At 35.8% G+C, this 14606-nt stretch overlaps 1 protein-coding gene across 3 annotated transcripts in view; it reads right to left on the bottom strand.

Annotated features, from left to right (window-relative positions):
* The window catches only part of Ssadh (succinic semialdehyde dehydrogenase), a 260476-nt gene that overhangs the window by 181377 nt on the left and 64493 nt on the right, over positions 1-14606 (bottom strand). The window lies entirely within an intron of this gene.

The following is a 14606-nucleotide window of genomic DNA, read 5'->3' as shown; positions in this document are numbered from 1 at the left end:
CATAACATAAATCCAATTTAATATTGATATTTTATTTTACCACATCTTTACTGAAACATAAAGATCAGTATGACAAGTTACCATTTTCTTGTAAATTAGAAAAAATAATAAAATAAAAATTGTGTGTGTGTGGGGGGGGGAATATCCTGACACATTTCTTTATTATATTACATCTTTTTCCACCTATCCATTCAACCCAAAAATTGCCAGTTCCAGATACAATACAATACGGGACATAGTACAATAAATCCCCAAGTGCAGCACTTCGTGATTATAGTAAAACCTAAGTTACTGTTCAGGATAGATGAACAGTAACCAGAATGTGAAGTACTAAATAGTCGATATAACATTTTATTAGATAAGTGAAAATACAAATACAGTACAACAATAATGAAATGAACTTTTGAGCAAATATATATATTTTTAAAATGATAGTCACTGATTATGCTGTATTTTAGATAAAGGACCACACTATGAGTCAATCACAAGCCAAAGGGATAAAAAATAAACAAACAAAAAAAAAAAAAAAAGACAATAGTCATCTGAGATTATTCTTTGATCCACTGGTTGTGTTGATAATCACAAAAGCTCTTATCTTGACTGCATTTTCAAAACAACATACACAGCAGTTGAGTGCATATACGTATTCTGCATGAAGTGCATCGGATGACTAAATGAATGTTTGTGATGATGTAGTCTACTTTCAGGAATTACCAAGCATGAGGTACTACAACTAAACAGCTCTAAATAGAGCATTGTTAAATAGAGAATTACTATATTAGCATAAAAATGCCAGTTTCACTCGTTTAATCAAATCTATTAACACATTGCTGAAGGGGACTTGACATCACCGTTATGACTCTTTATATCTCTTCCTTATTTTTTTCCCCCAACTCCCTGTTAAAAGTGGAGGGGCATTGTTCATCTGGATGCCTGATTGACATGACATTTATTCACATGGCATCACTGTTTTTATTTGTGGTTTAAACCCACAGAGAGTATAGGTGGGATTTAACACCTTCGCAGCCTAGTGCAAATGCAAAAGTCCCAAACTGAAAGCCAATCCTGCTTGTTCCTTCATTATCCAGGGGTGGATGCCTAATAGTGGAATGCATGAAGGAAAATGCTGTTGGATGAGAAGCCTTGGTCGGTTCTTTTAATTCCTTACAGGCTGTGATCTCCTATCAGTTAATTAGTTTTGATCCAACAACGTTCTCCTTCTTACATTCCACTATTATGCATCCACCCCTGGATAATGAATGAACAAGCAGGATTGGCTAGCAATTTTTGACTTTTGCATTTGCACTGGACTGTGAATGTGTTAAGCTCGAAATATATTCTCTATGGGCTAAAACTATCAACATAAGCAATGATATAATATGAATAAATGTCATTTCAATGGAGTATCATCTGGATAAACAATGCCCCTCCACTTTCAACAGGGAGCCAGGGGAAAAAAAAAAAAAAACTATCAAAATAACCTCAAACTCAGCAGAACTGAAGATAGGCATATTAAGATAAGTATTTATATATATTTATTAAGAAATATATTAAGCTAGAGAAACTGAGGGAGTAAAAGAATCCAAAGATGTAAAAGCAAAAGTTAGTGATAAGGGAGTGAAAGAAAGTATGAATAAAGAAACAGAAGTAAGGAGCGGCAGAATGAGAGGAGTGAGATTGCAGGAGTGATAGAGTGAAATTGTCAGAATGCAAGAGTTAATGAAACAGTTATTAGAAATGAAAAATGAAATGAGAAATATCTGGAGTGATGTTAGATGTCTAGTGGAAACTAATGAAAGTGTACAAGAGCAGAGAATGAAAGAAAAAAAGAGTAAAAGAGGTGACAAGTGATTCCAGGATAACAGTATATGAAGACTCCATAATTAGAAGGCTAGTTACTGAGAGAATCAATAAGGTCTGCTATCCAGGTGGGAGAATGAGTAGGATAATTAAGACATTGGACATGAAGAAATGGGCAAGAGAGTTAGTCGTGATTGCAAGCAATCACGAGGAGGCCGGGCTCCGGACTGTTTAAGTGATTTAAGAAAAGTAATGTCATATGCTCAGAAGGTAATTAAATGTTAACAGATATTTTGGGGAAGAGAATTAAGTACTATTGTCCTAGAGAATTACATGTGAGATTTATTGAGTTGTCTAGTGTTCATATGTAATGTTTCATGTATGATATTATCAAGTAACTTAATTGTGAGAGTATGAGGATAGATATATGTACAGAAGTGAGGAATTTATGCCCAATGAGAGATCATAGTGCAGAAGTTTAATTGTGTTTAATTAAGTAAAGGGGACCCAGACTCTTTTAAGGTTAAGAATTTAAATAACATGTATACTTGTTTTTGTGAAATAATAAATGTGTTCCTTTTTACATAGTCAATTGAGTTTGTCATATCTTCTGCGGATTTGAATTACCGTTTGGAAAACTTCGTACCTTGCATTTAAAGGGGAAACCAATAGTGATATGAGAATAGGGACCACGACTGCATATATCTTGATCCCTACAATTTTCTTTAAGCATTTTAGATAGTGCATCAGAACTTAATTGCTGGCTGGCGCAGTCTTAAATCTATACAAATTTGTCGGCAACCGAAGTCCGATAGTAAGAGATACAAAAGTTTAATGTTAACTGTAAAAGTAAAGTTAAAGTAAAGTCAAAGAAATTAAAGATTAAAGATATTAACAGTAAATAAAAACAAGAAAAAAGGGGATATAACACCATAGTGACTGCATTGCTTGTGGATCATATCTCCACAGATAATGACAATCTAACAGACAAGCTTAGGTGTTAAAATAAGTTATGAATAACATTCAACAGTATTAACAACACCAAATGAACTATTTCATAAAAAAAACTGTTTATTAACTGGCTTATATTTTGCTGAATTTCAAATCAGCATCTTCAGTGCACAAGGCAGCATGTTAAAGTTTATACACGACAATGAGTAAGTGAAACAATTCAAATTGTAATGGACAAAAGATCTAAAGTCATAATTTGGCATCCTCTAATGCTGTAAAAAAAGAAGTATTACAGCTATGTAGGAGTCTATCTAAAGATAACAGTCTCCCAAATTTTGGCAAATTAATGCAACCATATTTGTTCAGGCTAGGAGAATTCTTCATAGCCATGGCTGACTCTAAAAATAATCATTCGAATCTGTAATGACTTCTAAATAGCACATTAGCCATCTTCCATATAATCCTGAGGGGTGTCCAAAGTGTGGTCTGCCAGTCTTGATTGCCATAATAATGATAATGTATTTTTTATGTTCACCAAGGCAGATGCAGATCTTCTTGCCTGCCCATAGCAGAAGTCAGAGGTACATCAGAAAAGATAGCCAAAGTACTAATAAAAACATGGCTTTTGCACCATATTCAAACCACATGTTTAAATTAGCAACTCTGATCTACTCTTCTAAGTCTAAACTTCACCCTCTAGCATATCCTGGAGAGTATGAAGTCCCTTTCTCGTGGAAAGGCTTAGACGTTGGTTATGCATTTTTACTATATAATTTAAGGAAATTACAATGTACTAGGATATACATTAAAATAAATTTTAATATATTTCAATATTTCGGCAACGTCATGTTGCCATTTTCAAGAACTTAAGTACAAGACACGTGCACGCAGGCACAACAAAACAGTAAGTGAGGAAGAAGTAGGAAGCTATTATTTCTCCTAAAGTCCTGATTGTGCCTCTAGCGGGCAATGTTGGTATTCTTGGGAGATTGGGCTGAAGGTCTTCTGATGTAGGTTTCCCAAATTTGAGGAAGTCTCATACAGCCAAATTTGTTGAGGTTTGGATCATTTCTTAGGGCTGAAGCTGATTCCATGAAAAGCCTTTCATATCTGCATTTGCTATGGTGTATTATCCTGGCTTTCTTCCACCGTATTCTATGGCAGGTATCCAGAGCATGGTCAGCAAGACCAGAGTGGCTGTATTGGTGAAAACGGATGTAGTCCTCATGTTCTGAAATTCTGATATTTGCTGTCCTGCCTGTTTGGCCAAAGTAGGACAGCTTACAGCTGCAAGGGACCTGGTATACACCAGGTAGGTCTGGGGGGGGGGGATTGGTCTTTAGTAGAGCGGATAACGGATGCCAATTTTTTATATGGTCTGTAACAAGAAGTTAAGTTTTTTTTAAGATTTTTGTGATTTTTTCCGAGGTGCCTCGGATGTAGGTTATGGTGATGGATTTAGAGTAATCCTTGTTGTGTGTGTGTGTGGGGAGGGGGGGAAGGTTGTGGTTTACTGGTTTCAATATTTTTTGGATTTTTTTTTTTTTTTTTTGGGGGGGGGGGTAGCCATTGGCTGAGAAAGTGTTGAGAATGTGGTTTAGTTCTGTGGTTAGGGCATTGTCATTCGAGCAGATAAGTTTAGCTGTTGTGTAGTGTCTTAATGACTCCATATTATTGTGAGGAGGGGTGGTGGGATTGTTGGTGAATGTATCTGCCTGTATGGGTGGGTTTTCTATATACTGAGAAAACCAAGGTTCCATCAGGCTGGCGGGTGACTAGTGTGTCTAAGAAAGGAATGCAGTTGTTTTTTTCATCTTCCAGGGTGAATTTGATTCTGGGGTGTTGGTTGTTTAAGTGTGTTAAGAAGGAGAGGAGTGCATCAGAGCCATGTGGCCAAATAGCAAATACATCATCTACATAGCGAAGCCAAACGGCTGGTTTTTGTGGAGCAGAGTTTAAGGCTTTCTCTTCAAAAGTCTCCATATAAAAGTTGGCCAAGGGTGGGGAGAGAGTGGAGAACCCATGGCTGTCCCCTCTATTTCTTTGTAGAATTTTCCTTGCCAAACAAAATAGCTTGAGTTCATTGTGAACTGAAATAGGGCTGTGATATCAGGAGGAAATTTAGCTTGGATTAGCTCTAAGGATTCTTTGAGTGTGACATTTGTGAATAATAAGGAGGAGGAGACTGACATAATGGTCAAAACTGACCATTATGTCAGTCTGTTTGAGTGTAAGGTTTTCTATGCTGGCTTTGAAGTGGGCCGAGTTTTTTTATGTATGAAGGTGTGTTGCCAGTATAGTGTGAGAGAGCTTTGGCCAAATGTTTAGCTAGTTTGTATGTGGGGGAATCAATGTCATCCACTATGGGACGTAATATTGAAAGTGCAATGAACTTAATCTCAGAAGAGAGAATTGAAGATAGGCACCATCAACAGGAAAAGGACAGAAAAGAAGTGGAACTAGCAGAAGAATAAGAAAATCATTGATTATGCATATTGGCATAATCAATGCGATTACCGAGACAAAGACTAAAACAGGTAAGATAATTTAAGTAATAATCCTAGTATATTAGGTTCAGGAAAGAGTAGCTATGGCTTAAACTTTAAGGAAATGCATGTCAGTTATATTTGTAGAAATGAAGTATGATGTAACACATGTAAAATAGGATCAAGTGGCTAATATTTTGTTGCTTTGTTTAGCTGTCCTTGCAACAAGAATGATATATTAGAGGCAATAAATAATTCTTGTGTGTGTTAAACTGCTTTTATTGTTTAAAAGTACGAGATAAATATGAAGATAAACTCGAATGGTGGGAAACTGAACAATAATGAGACTGATTTGTGCCTATGGTCCTACAGAGGGTTCTAATAAGGAAGAAATAAAAATTTGTTTTGAGTAATGAGAAAGGACAGCTAAACAAAGAAAGGAAAAGTTAGTACTGGTTGGAGATCTAAACAGTAGAGTAGGAAATGAATGTTAGAAATATAGGAATGTTTGAGGAAAAAAGAGCAACACTAATAATAATAAGAATCAAAAGTGGTTAAGTACCTGATTGATTTCTGTTTGGGACATAAATCAAATACTATGCTCCTACTTATAACATGTGGATTAATTCACATGGAGAGAACATACAAGAAAGAAGAAACGTCTTACTGATTCTATTATTCTTGATAGTGATATCTTCATACACTGGCTCTTGGATACCAGAGAAACAGAAGATTTGAAATAGGAAGTGATCAATATTTAGTTTGGATTGAAATAAAAGTGAATCCCAACGGGGGAAAAAGAGTCAAGAAGTTTTCATTGATGAACTCAAAGTAAATTCAAATAAACAAAACTTACTGCAGAAAAAACAAACAAACAAAAGAGTTTAAAAACCAAACATCAAAGAGATCCAATGGCAAAATTTGCTGCTTTATTCTAGTAGTACCACTATTCAAAACAATTAGTCAAAGCAAATGCCCTCATTGGCACGTTAATCAGATCACAGGGAAAAGATTAGTTCAAAAATGACTGATAAGAGAAATATGGTGCAGTGAACTGGATGGTATGTGATTGCAAAATTATTCAGAGTCAAAGATAAAGTTATTCGATGTTTATTTTGCTCATTTCATAAAATAACAAGATACAAAAAACATATCACATACAGCTACCATGCTGCAAGGAGCTGACAAGATCTGGATGATCAGTGGAGGTGATGTTCAACGTGCCTTTGTACAGGACCAACAGCAGATGCTGTCATACAGCATTGTCAACAGTGGAACTCAACTGATTTGTCAAAAGGTTTCGCACATGATGTGTGATTCTGTCTTTCAAATCTGTGAAGAACTTTGTTAGATCATATGTGTTAGACACTTGGTTAGACAATAAATTATATATTTAGTTTGATCCTTTATTCAAGTGTAAGCAAACAAAGTTTGCACCTGAAGTATCTTCAGGACTGGGACAACTCGTGGCAAAGGTGGACTAAGTTCTCATCACTTTCCTTAGTATCCCATAATGCAAAGCACATCTCCTTGCAGACATGTATAATGCTATACATTATGGTCACTACCCAGACTGGTTTCGACCTTTATTGAGGTCTCTTCAGTGGGAGCCAGACCCAGAGGTGATACCAAGGTTGAGGCAATGCAGAACTCATATTTCCATATGCCAGTTGCCAAAAGGTGTCACACATTATTAAATTACTCTGGATTAGAGAAAGATGTTGGAAGTTTTTTTCCCACTTGGTTAGACAATAAATTTAGTTATATATTTAGTTTGATCCTTTATCCTAAGTGATGGGAACTTAGTCCATCTTTCCCACGAGTTGTCCCAGTCCTGAAAATACTTCAGGTACAAACTTTGTTTGCTTACACTTGGATAAAGGATCAAACTAAATTTATAATTTATTGTCTAACCAAGTGGGAAAAAACTTCCAACATCTTTCTCTAATCCAGAGTAATTTAATAATAAGGTGTGACACCTTTTGGCAACTGGCATATGGAAATATGAGTTCAATTACCTCAACCTTGGTATCACCTCTGGGTCTGGCTCCCACAAAGCTAAAACTCACATGGATTAAGATCAAGTGACTATAGTGGCCATTTAACAGAAGATAAGTGACTGATAACCATCCTCTGTGAAATGTTGAACTTCACATCCTATGTAAGGAGGTGCTCCACCTTCCATTAACACTGTTGTGTTCAAGAAACCCCTTTTGCTGCAATTGTGGAATGACAAAACTACTCAACATATCCTGATAACATACAGCCATGACCATGCAGGTCAATGGTAGAGCAATGGATTTCTTCAAAGAAAAAACGGCTCGATAATGAACTTGGCCAAATCCTATCCATGCTGTGACATTTAGTGAATGTAAGGAAACTTGTTGAAATGCATGGGGATTCTCTGTAGTTCGAATGAAGCAGTTTTGAGTGTTTACTCTTCCACAAACATGAAAATATGCCTCTTCACTACATAAGATGTTCCAAGGCCAATCTTCACCCACTTCCATACATGACAGAAATGTCAACAAACAGTTTCTCAGATGTTGGCATCTCTTGTTTGCAACTCTTGGCTCTGGCTAAGTTTATTGCAAAGCACTATAATGCTGTGTATGGAAAATCTAATTGTCTTGCTACAGTACATGCACTGCATGAACCTATAACATTCTCATTTGATTGCTCAACAACTGCAGTTACAACATCTTCAGTCATTTGCATAAACGAACCATGCATTGCACTAAATTTACACAAAAGCCTTTTCACAAAGTCTTTAGGTGTCTGTACACATGAAATACTGCTGCTGTAGCATTTTCCCTATTCCTATAGAAACATTTTGCAAGCAAGGCATGTTCAGGCAAAGTGAACTCCCCCCCCCCCCCACCAAAGTCAAATGACTGTAAAGTCAGTCTTGCTCCTTGGTTTATACTGCCTTATGGCTTATGTGGTATGCAAAATTTGCTATCTTTTCTCACTCACAGTACCATATTTCCCCTATCAGTCTTCTTTTATTAACTAATTTTTTTTATTATCAAAATTTTTCCCCCTTGATCTGGTTAGGATCCCCACCAAGTTTGAGGATACTTTGTCAACTGATTCTCTATCTCTCTCCAGATTGTTCTGAATAGGAGTGCTGTAATTTGAAATGTCCAGTATATATCAAGGATGGCATTATCCTATTGTTTTCAAGTTCAGACTTTATATGAGGATGCTTAAATAATTCTGAACTTTTAACAGTTGCTTTTTCTGAATCTGACCATTTGATGAACATAACATAATGAAGTCAAATTTTGAGTTTTTAATGGTAACTTCTTATGACTCTTTTCAAAAAATTCCATGAATAAATTAGCCAAGACTGGAGACTGGATATAAGAATTGTTAGATTTTGTAAAAAGGAATGATAGCCACTTTTATATAATAACATCCGAGTATTAGAGGTGCAGAATAAGATCCTGTGTTTGTTCCAGTACTTGTCTTTGAACTGGAAGAAAGTGTTTTCAATTCTGTGCTAAAGCACCAAGAAAATATAGTAGCTACATGGTTTCTTCTCTTGGGAAACGTGTGAACAAGTTTCCCAAGGCTTGCTGCAAGGTAAAAGGCTCAATTACTATGTTCCTTGTTTTTTCAATAAAATGAAGACTTTTTTTAATGAATGACTGTTTTTCCTACATGTGGAGTGACTAGGAGAGAAAGATGCTAAGCCAGATTGAAAGTAAGCGAATCTATGGTATCTACATTAGGGTCTTAAAGCCACTGCTGTTTTTTTGTATCTTCAAACAAGTGAGTGATTAGAAGGGAGATTTTTTTTTCCCTCTGACCAGTTGTTGAGCTTTTTGATGAGACTCTTCATCCTATTATGTGTCTAACAAGTGAGGTTCTGATTCAGTGCACTGTAGGTATTATCATCTAGCAGGTTATTCATTATTTTGAGATGCATTCTTCAGCATTCATGACAACTATGGCATTCACTTTAGCTTGATATTAACAAATAAACAAGACTATAAAGGTGCTATAACCCTTCATTACATCCATAAGGCCAAATACAAATCTGCTCAAATACTCTGACAATATGACATAAAAGTGGCTTTCATTCCTCTATACAAAATCATAAGATTCTGACATCCTCTGACAGTCACAAGGAACTTCATACACTCCTGGGTGTGCTAAAGGGTGAAGTTTATCCTTAGGTGAGCAGATCAGAGTTGCCAGCTTGACATGTGGTTTGAAAGTGGTGCAAAGGCAATGTTTCAACAATACTTTGGCTATCTTTTCCGATGTACCTCTGATATAGAGAATAGAAATGGTCATGTTGTATTCTTGTGTATTAGGGGAGGGTAGAGTAATGGGCCTATGTAGTATTTTATCTATTTTGTAGGGATTGTAGCCGTTGGTTAAGAACGTGTGGCACAGGTATTGGAGTTCAGTGGTCAGAGCTGTATCGTTAGAACAAATGGCTCTGGCTCTAAGTGTTTTTAAAATGCCGTACTGTTGGACTGGATGATGATGTGATTGTTTATGTAGGTATCTTCCTGCATGTGTAGGCTTTCTGTAAACAGAAAAAGATAGTGATTCATCGGAAAGGCGGGTGACTAATGTGTCAAGAAATGGTAAACAGTTATTTGATTCTTTTTCTACTGTGAAGTGAATTTTGGGGTGTTTGCTGTTTAGGTAGGTGACAAAAGCATCCAAAGTGTCTTGTCCATGGGGCTAGATGGCAAACACATCTTCTACATAGCGTAACCACACTTGTGGCTTGTATGTAGCTGTGGTAAGTACTTTGTTTTCAAAGTGTTCCATGTAAAAATTTGCTAACGGGGGAGAGAGAGAGAGTGTCTATAAGTGGTACATTGGTAAATAAGGAGGTGACATTGAAACTAACCATTATGTCTGAATCTTTTAGGATTAGATTTTTAACCAGTGTTTTGAAATGGATTGAATTTTTTACAAAAGTAGAGGAGGAGTTGCCAGTAAGGGGGGGGGGGGGGAAGTGACATGGCTAAATGCTGGCCAGTTTATATGTGGGAATATCTATGCTATCGACTATGGGGCATAGGGGGATATTAGTTTTGTGGATTTTTGATAATCCATAAATACGGGGTGGTTTAACATCAATTGGTTTTATTTTCCTGATGATTTCTTTGGACCATGATGTCACTTTTTTTCAGTAATTTTCTGAAGTGTTAATAAAACATCTTTGTGATAAAAGTGTGTGGTGGTGTTAATACCTTGAAAAATAAGTCATGAATAACCATCAACACCTAAGCTTATCTGTTAGATTGATGATTCTGCACGGAGAAGATATTGTATACAAAGCACGATGGTTCGGTAAGTTGAAACTGAAATTGTCCAGAAAATTGAACAGGTTAGCCTTCCTTAAACGATGCTGCGACAACGATATCATTCCATCTTTTTTGAAATTCAAAGAAAAGTTACAATTGGCAAAGGCACATCATATTTATTGATGGGCGAGTTTAGCACTTCTTCGAGAACAAATCGCTGCTACTCACATAGAGCTTAGTAAGCTAAACAGCTCTATCACAGCTCTACAACAAGAACTAATCAACGTGTTATATCCTGAAATATGGATTATCCTACAGCACATCTCTGAAGTTGCAACAAAAAAAGAATTCACAAAAGTAAAAAGCAAACACTTAAAGAAATATGAACTCCTACAACATACGAAGTCCCGACCGCAACTTCGACGAGACCATGTGTTCGTAAACCTATCGTCAGAAACACTCCCTGAAGAAGCCAAGAACGCTTTCAGTCTAGGACATAACTTTGCTGTCACACCCAAACAAATTCCTAAACTAGAAATCACGATGAAAGTAGAACAGGGTATCCACGATCTTCCACCAGCAATGGCCAATAACGGGCGACTAGATATAGCAAATATTCTAAACAAGGCTAAGCCTCCAAAAAGCAATATGCCACGTAAGCAAATAACTGCCCTAAAAAGTTATATAATAATAAAAATATTATTATACAAAAGCCAATAAAGGAAATGCAACAGTTATCATGAATCAAGAAGGGTTTAACAGAAAAATGCAAGCTCTCCTATGTGACAGTTCCATTTATCAAATTATACATCGAGACCCTACAATGTCTCAAAAGAAAAAAGTCCAAAAATTACTGAAAAAAGTGACATCATGGCCCAAAGAAATCATCAGGAAAATAAAACCAATTCATGTTAAACCACCCCGTATTTATGGATTACCAAAAATCCACAAAACTAATATCCCCCTATGACCCATAGTCAATAGCATAGATAGTCCCACATATAAACTGGCCCGGCATTTAGCCAAGTCGCTTCCCCCCCCCCCCTCTCTTACTGGCAACTCCTCTACTTTTGTAAAAAATTCAGTCTATTTCAAAACACTGGTTAAAAATCTAATCCTAAAAGATTCAGACATAATGGTTAGTTTTGATGTCACATCCTTATTTACCAATGTACCACTTATAGACACTTTTGATTTAATCAAGTCTAAATTTCCCCCTGATATTTTTGAATTATTTAAATTTACCATGAATGCAGGTCTTCACATGGAGAGAAAAATTCTACAAACAGGTTAATGGTACTGCTATGGATTCCCCCCCCTCTCCCCCCGTTAGCAAATTTTTACATGGAACGCTTTGAAAACAAAGTACTTACCACAGCTACATACAAGCCACAAGTGTGGTTACACTATGTAGATGATGTGTTTGCCATCTGGCCCCATGGACAAGACACTTGGGATGCATTTGTCACCTACCTAAACAGCCAACACCCCAAAATCCACTTCACAGTAGAAAAAGAATCAAATAACTGTTTATCATTTCTTGACACATTAGTCACCTGCCTTTCAGATGGATCACTATCTTTTTCTATTTACAGAAAGTTTACACACACACACAGGAAGATACCTACATAAACAATCACACCATCATCCAGTCCAAAAGTATGGCATTTTAAAAACACTTACACACAGAGCCAGAGCCATTTGTTTTAACAATACAGCTCGACCACAGAACTCCAATATCTGTGCCATACGTTCTTAGCCAACGGCTACAATCCCTACAAAATAGATAAAATACTACATAGGCCCATTACTCTGCCCTCCCCTAATACACAAGAATACAACATGACCATTTCTATTCTCTATATCAGAGGTACATCGGAAAAGATAGCCAAAGTTTTGTTGAAACATGGCCTTCGCACCACTTTCAGACCTCATGTTAAGCTGGCAACTCTGATCTGCTCGCCTAAGGATAAACTTCACCCTTTAGCACACCCAGGAGTGTATGAAGTTCCTTGTGACTGTGACTTGGCCTATTATGGGCAAACAGGAAGATCAGTGAACATCCGCCTGGAAGAACATGAAAGATACATTCACTACTATTACTATGGCAAGTCAGGACTGGCAGACCACACTTTGGACACTCCTTCACACAGGATTAGATGGAGGAAAACGAATGTGCTATTTAGGAGTCGTTATAGATCTGAAAGGTTATTTTTTGAGTCAGCAATGGCTTTGAAGAATTCTCCCAACCTTAACAAATATGGTTGCATTAATTTGCCAAAAATTTGGGAGACAGTTATCCCAAGAAAAACTCCTGCATAGCGTTTTTTTTTTTTTTTTTCGTTAGAGGGCACCAAAAATAGGACTTTAGATCTTTTGTCTTTTGCAATTATATTATTTCACTCATTCACTGTCGCGTGTACAAGTATGTTGTGCTCTGATGATGCTGACTTGAAAATCAGTGAAATATGAGCGTTAATAAAACATCTTCATGCATATAGAACTGGGCTATGACACATTTTGTAGTGGAATGCAATAATACCAGGATGGTATTGCTTTTGCACTTTAATTTTCTGGTATAAAGACCACACGTAAAGAATTAATAAAGTTTCTTTTTATTAGTTTTCATCATTTCTTTATAACAGAAGTTCCAAGATTGCCAATATAACCACTTGAATCTCCAAGTTTCATCACAGAGAAATTTGAGAAATCATGGAACATGGATCTGCATTTACATTTGGCAGGTCTGGAAAAGACATATGATGAGAGCCAAGAAAAAAGATGTTTGAAACCTGACAATTATATGGTGTAAATGGGACGTTATACAGAACTGTATATAGCCCATACTTAAGTTGTAAGTCAGCTGTTAGAATTGAAGATGATAAATACTAGAAGATGGTTTGAAACAAAATCAGATGTAAGTCAACGCTGCATGCTATCTCTACTGTTATTCATCATTTACATGGATCATCATATGAAGGAAAGTAACATTAAACCTAATATCAAAATATGAAATATTCAACTCAGCTCTCTGCTTTATACAGATGACATTATTCCCTTAAATAATTCTAAGCAGCAGAACCCTAACTGCATTCTCAATAGAATACCTATAGAAAAATATTTCAGCTCATTAGACACAATTTTTATTGAAGATGACAATTTAAATATGGAAACAACAGAATAAGCAAAGCTGGTGTGGTGGGAACCAAACGAACAAATTTATATGTATGGAATAGTTGAGAAATTAGCCAAAACATTAAACCATCACTATACCAAGGTAGTGTTGAAAAAAAAAATAAAAATAAAATAAAACTTTTGAATTGGAGAGCTGGATCTAATCAGTTATATATAAATAAAACAGCTAATTATGAACTAGAAACCACAGATATATGAGAACTCAGAAAAAACAGGGCATGTTGAAAACTATAATAAAACATTGATTTTTTTTTTTTAATGACAAAATCATTCAATCTGGTAATAATTTTCTTTTTTATAACTAGAAAATGTTTTATTGGCAAAGAATTTAAAATTATCACCCCCACCACCACCACACATTTCAAGGATTTATACATATCATGGTTTTTTCAGAAGCCATCCACAAGTCTTTCTTCAATGGATGACCAGGTCTCCTTTTTTCCAGATGATTCATATTTGAGTACTTCATTGGGCAATCTTTCTATTGCCATTCTTTAGCATGCTGCATCCAAGTTATATTTCTTTATTTTCTCTATTATAACTGGCTCTTGATTTAATTCATTCATTAATTCTTCATTTCTTTTATAAAAAAAAGTCTGTCTGGTATTTGGGATTATTATTAAAATTTGACAAATTTTTCAAATGGATAAACTTTAATGGCAAAATTAGGTACAAAAAATTATGTTTCAAGTACATACACAAAAAATGCTTTTTTTTAAGTTCTGTTTTCGTAATGATTAGTGAAAATGTACAAGAATGAACTTTTTGTATGATTGCATTCACATTTCCTTGCTTCTTAATGCTATTATTATGTATAGCAAATTATCCACTAGATAATTTGCCTTTTTTTTTTTTTTTTCCAGAAATCAAAAACCCATATCCTGCTTGAAAAAGTCCT

Source organism: Typopeltis vanoorti, chromosome 12, assembly GCF_054136105.1.
Source record: "Typopeltis vanoorti isolate ZY-2024b chromosome 12, IOZ_Tvanoo_1.0, whole genome shotgun sequence".
In the NCBI taxonomy this organism is placed as follows: Eukaryota; Metazoa; Arthropoda; class Arachnida; order Uropygi; family Thelyphonidae; genus Typopeltis; species Typopeltis vanoorti.
The sequence above is the reverse complement of the archived record's forward strand: the minus strand, read 5'-3'. Positions and strand labels throughout refer to the sequence as shown.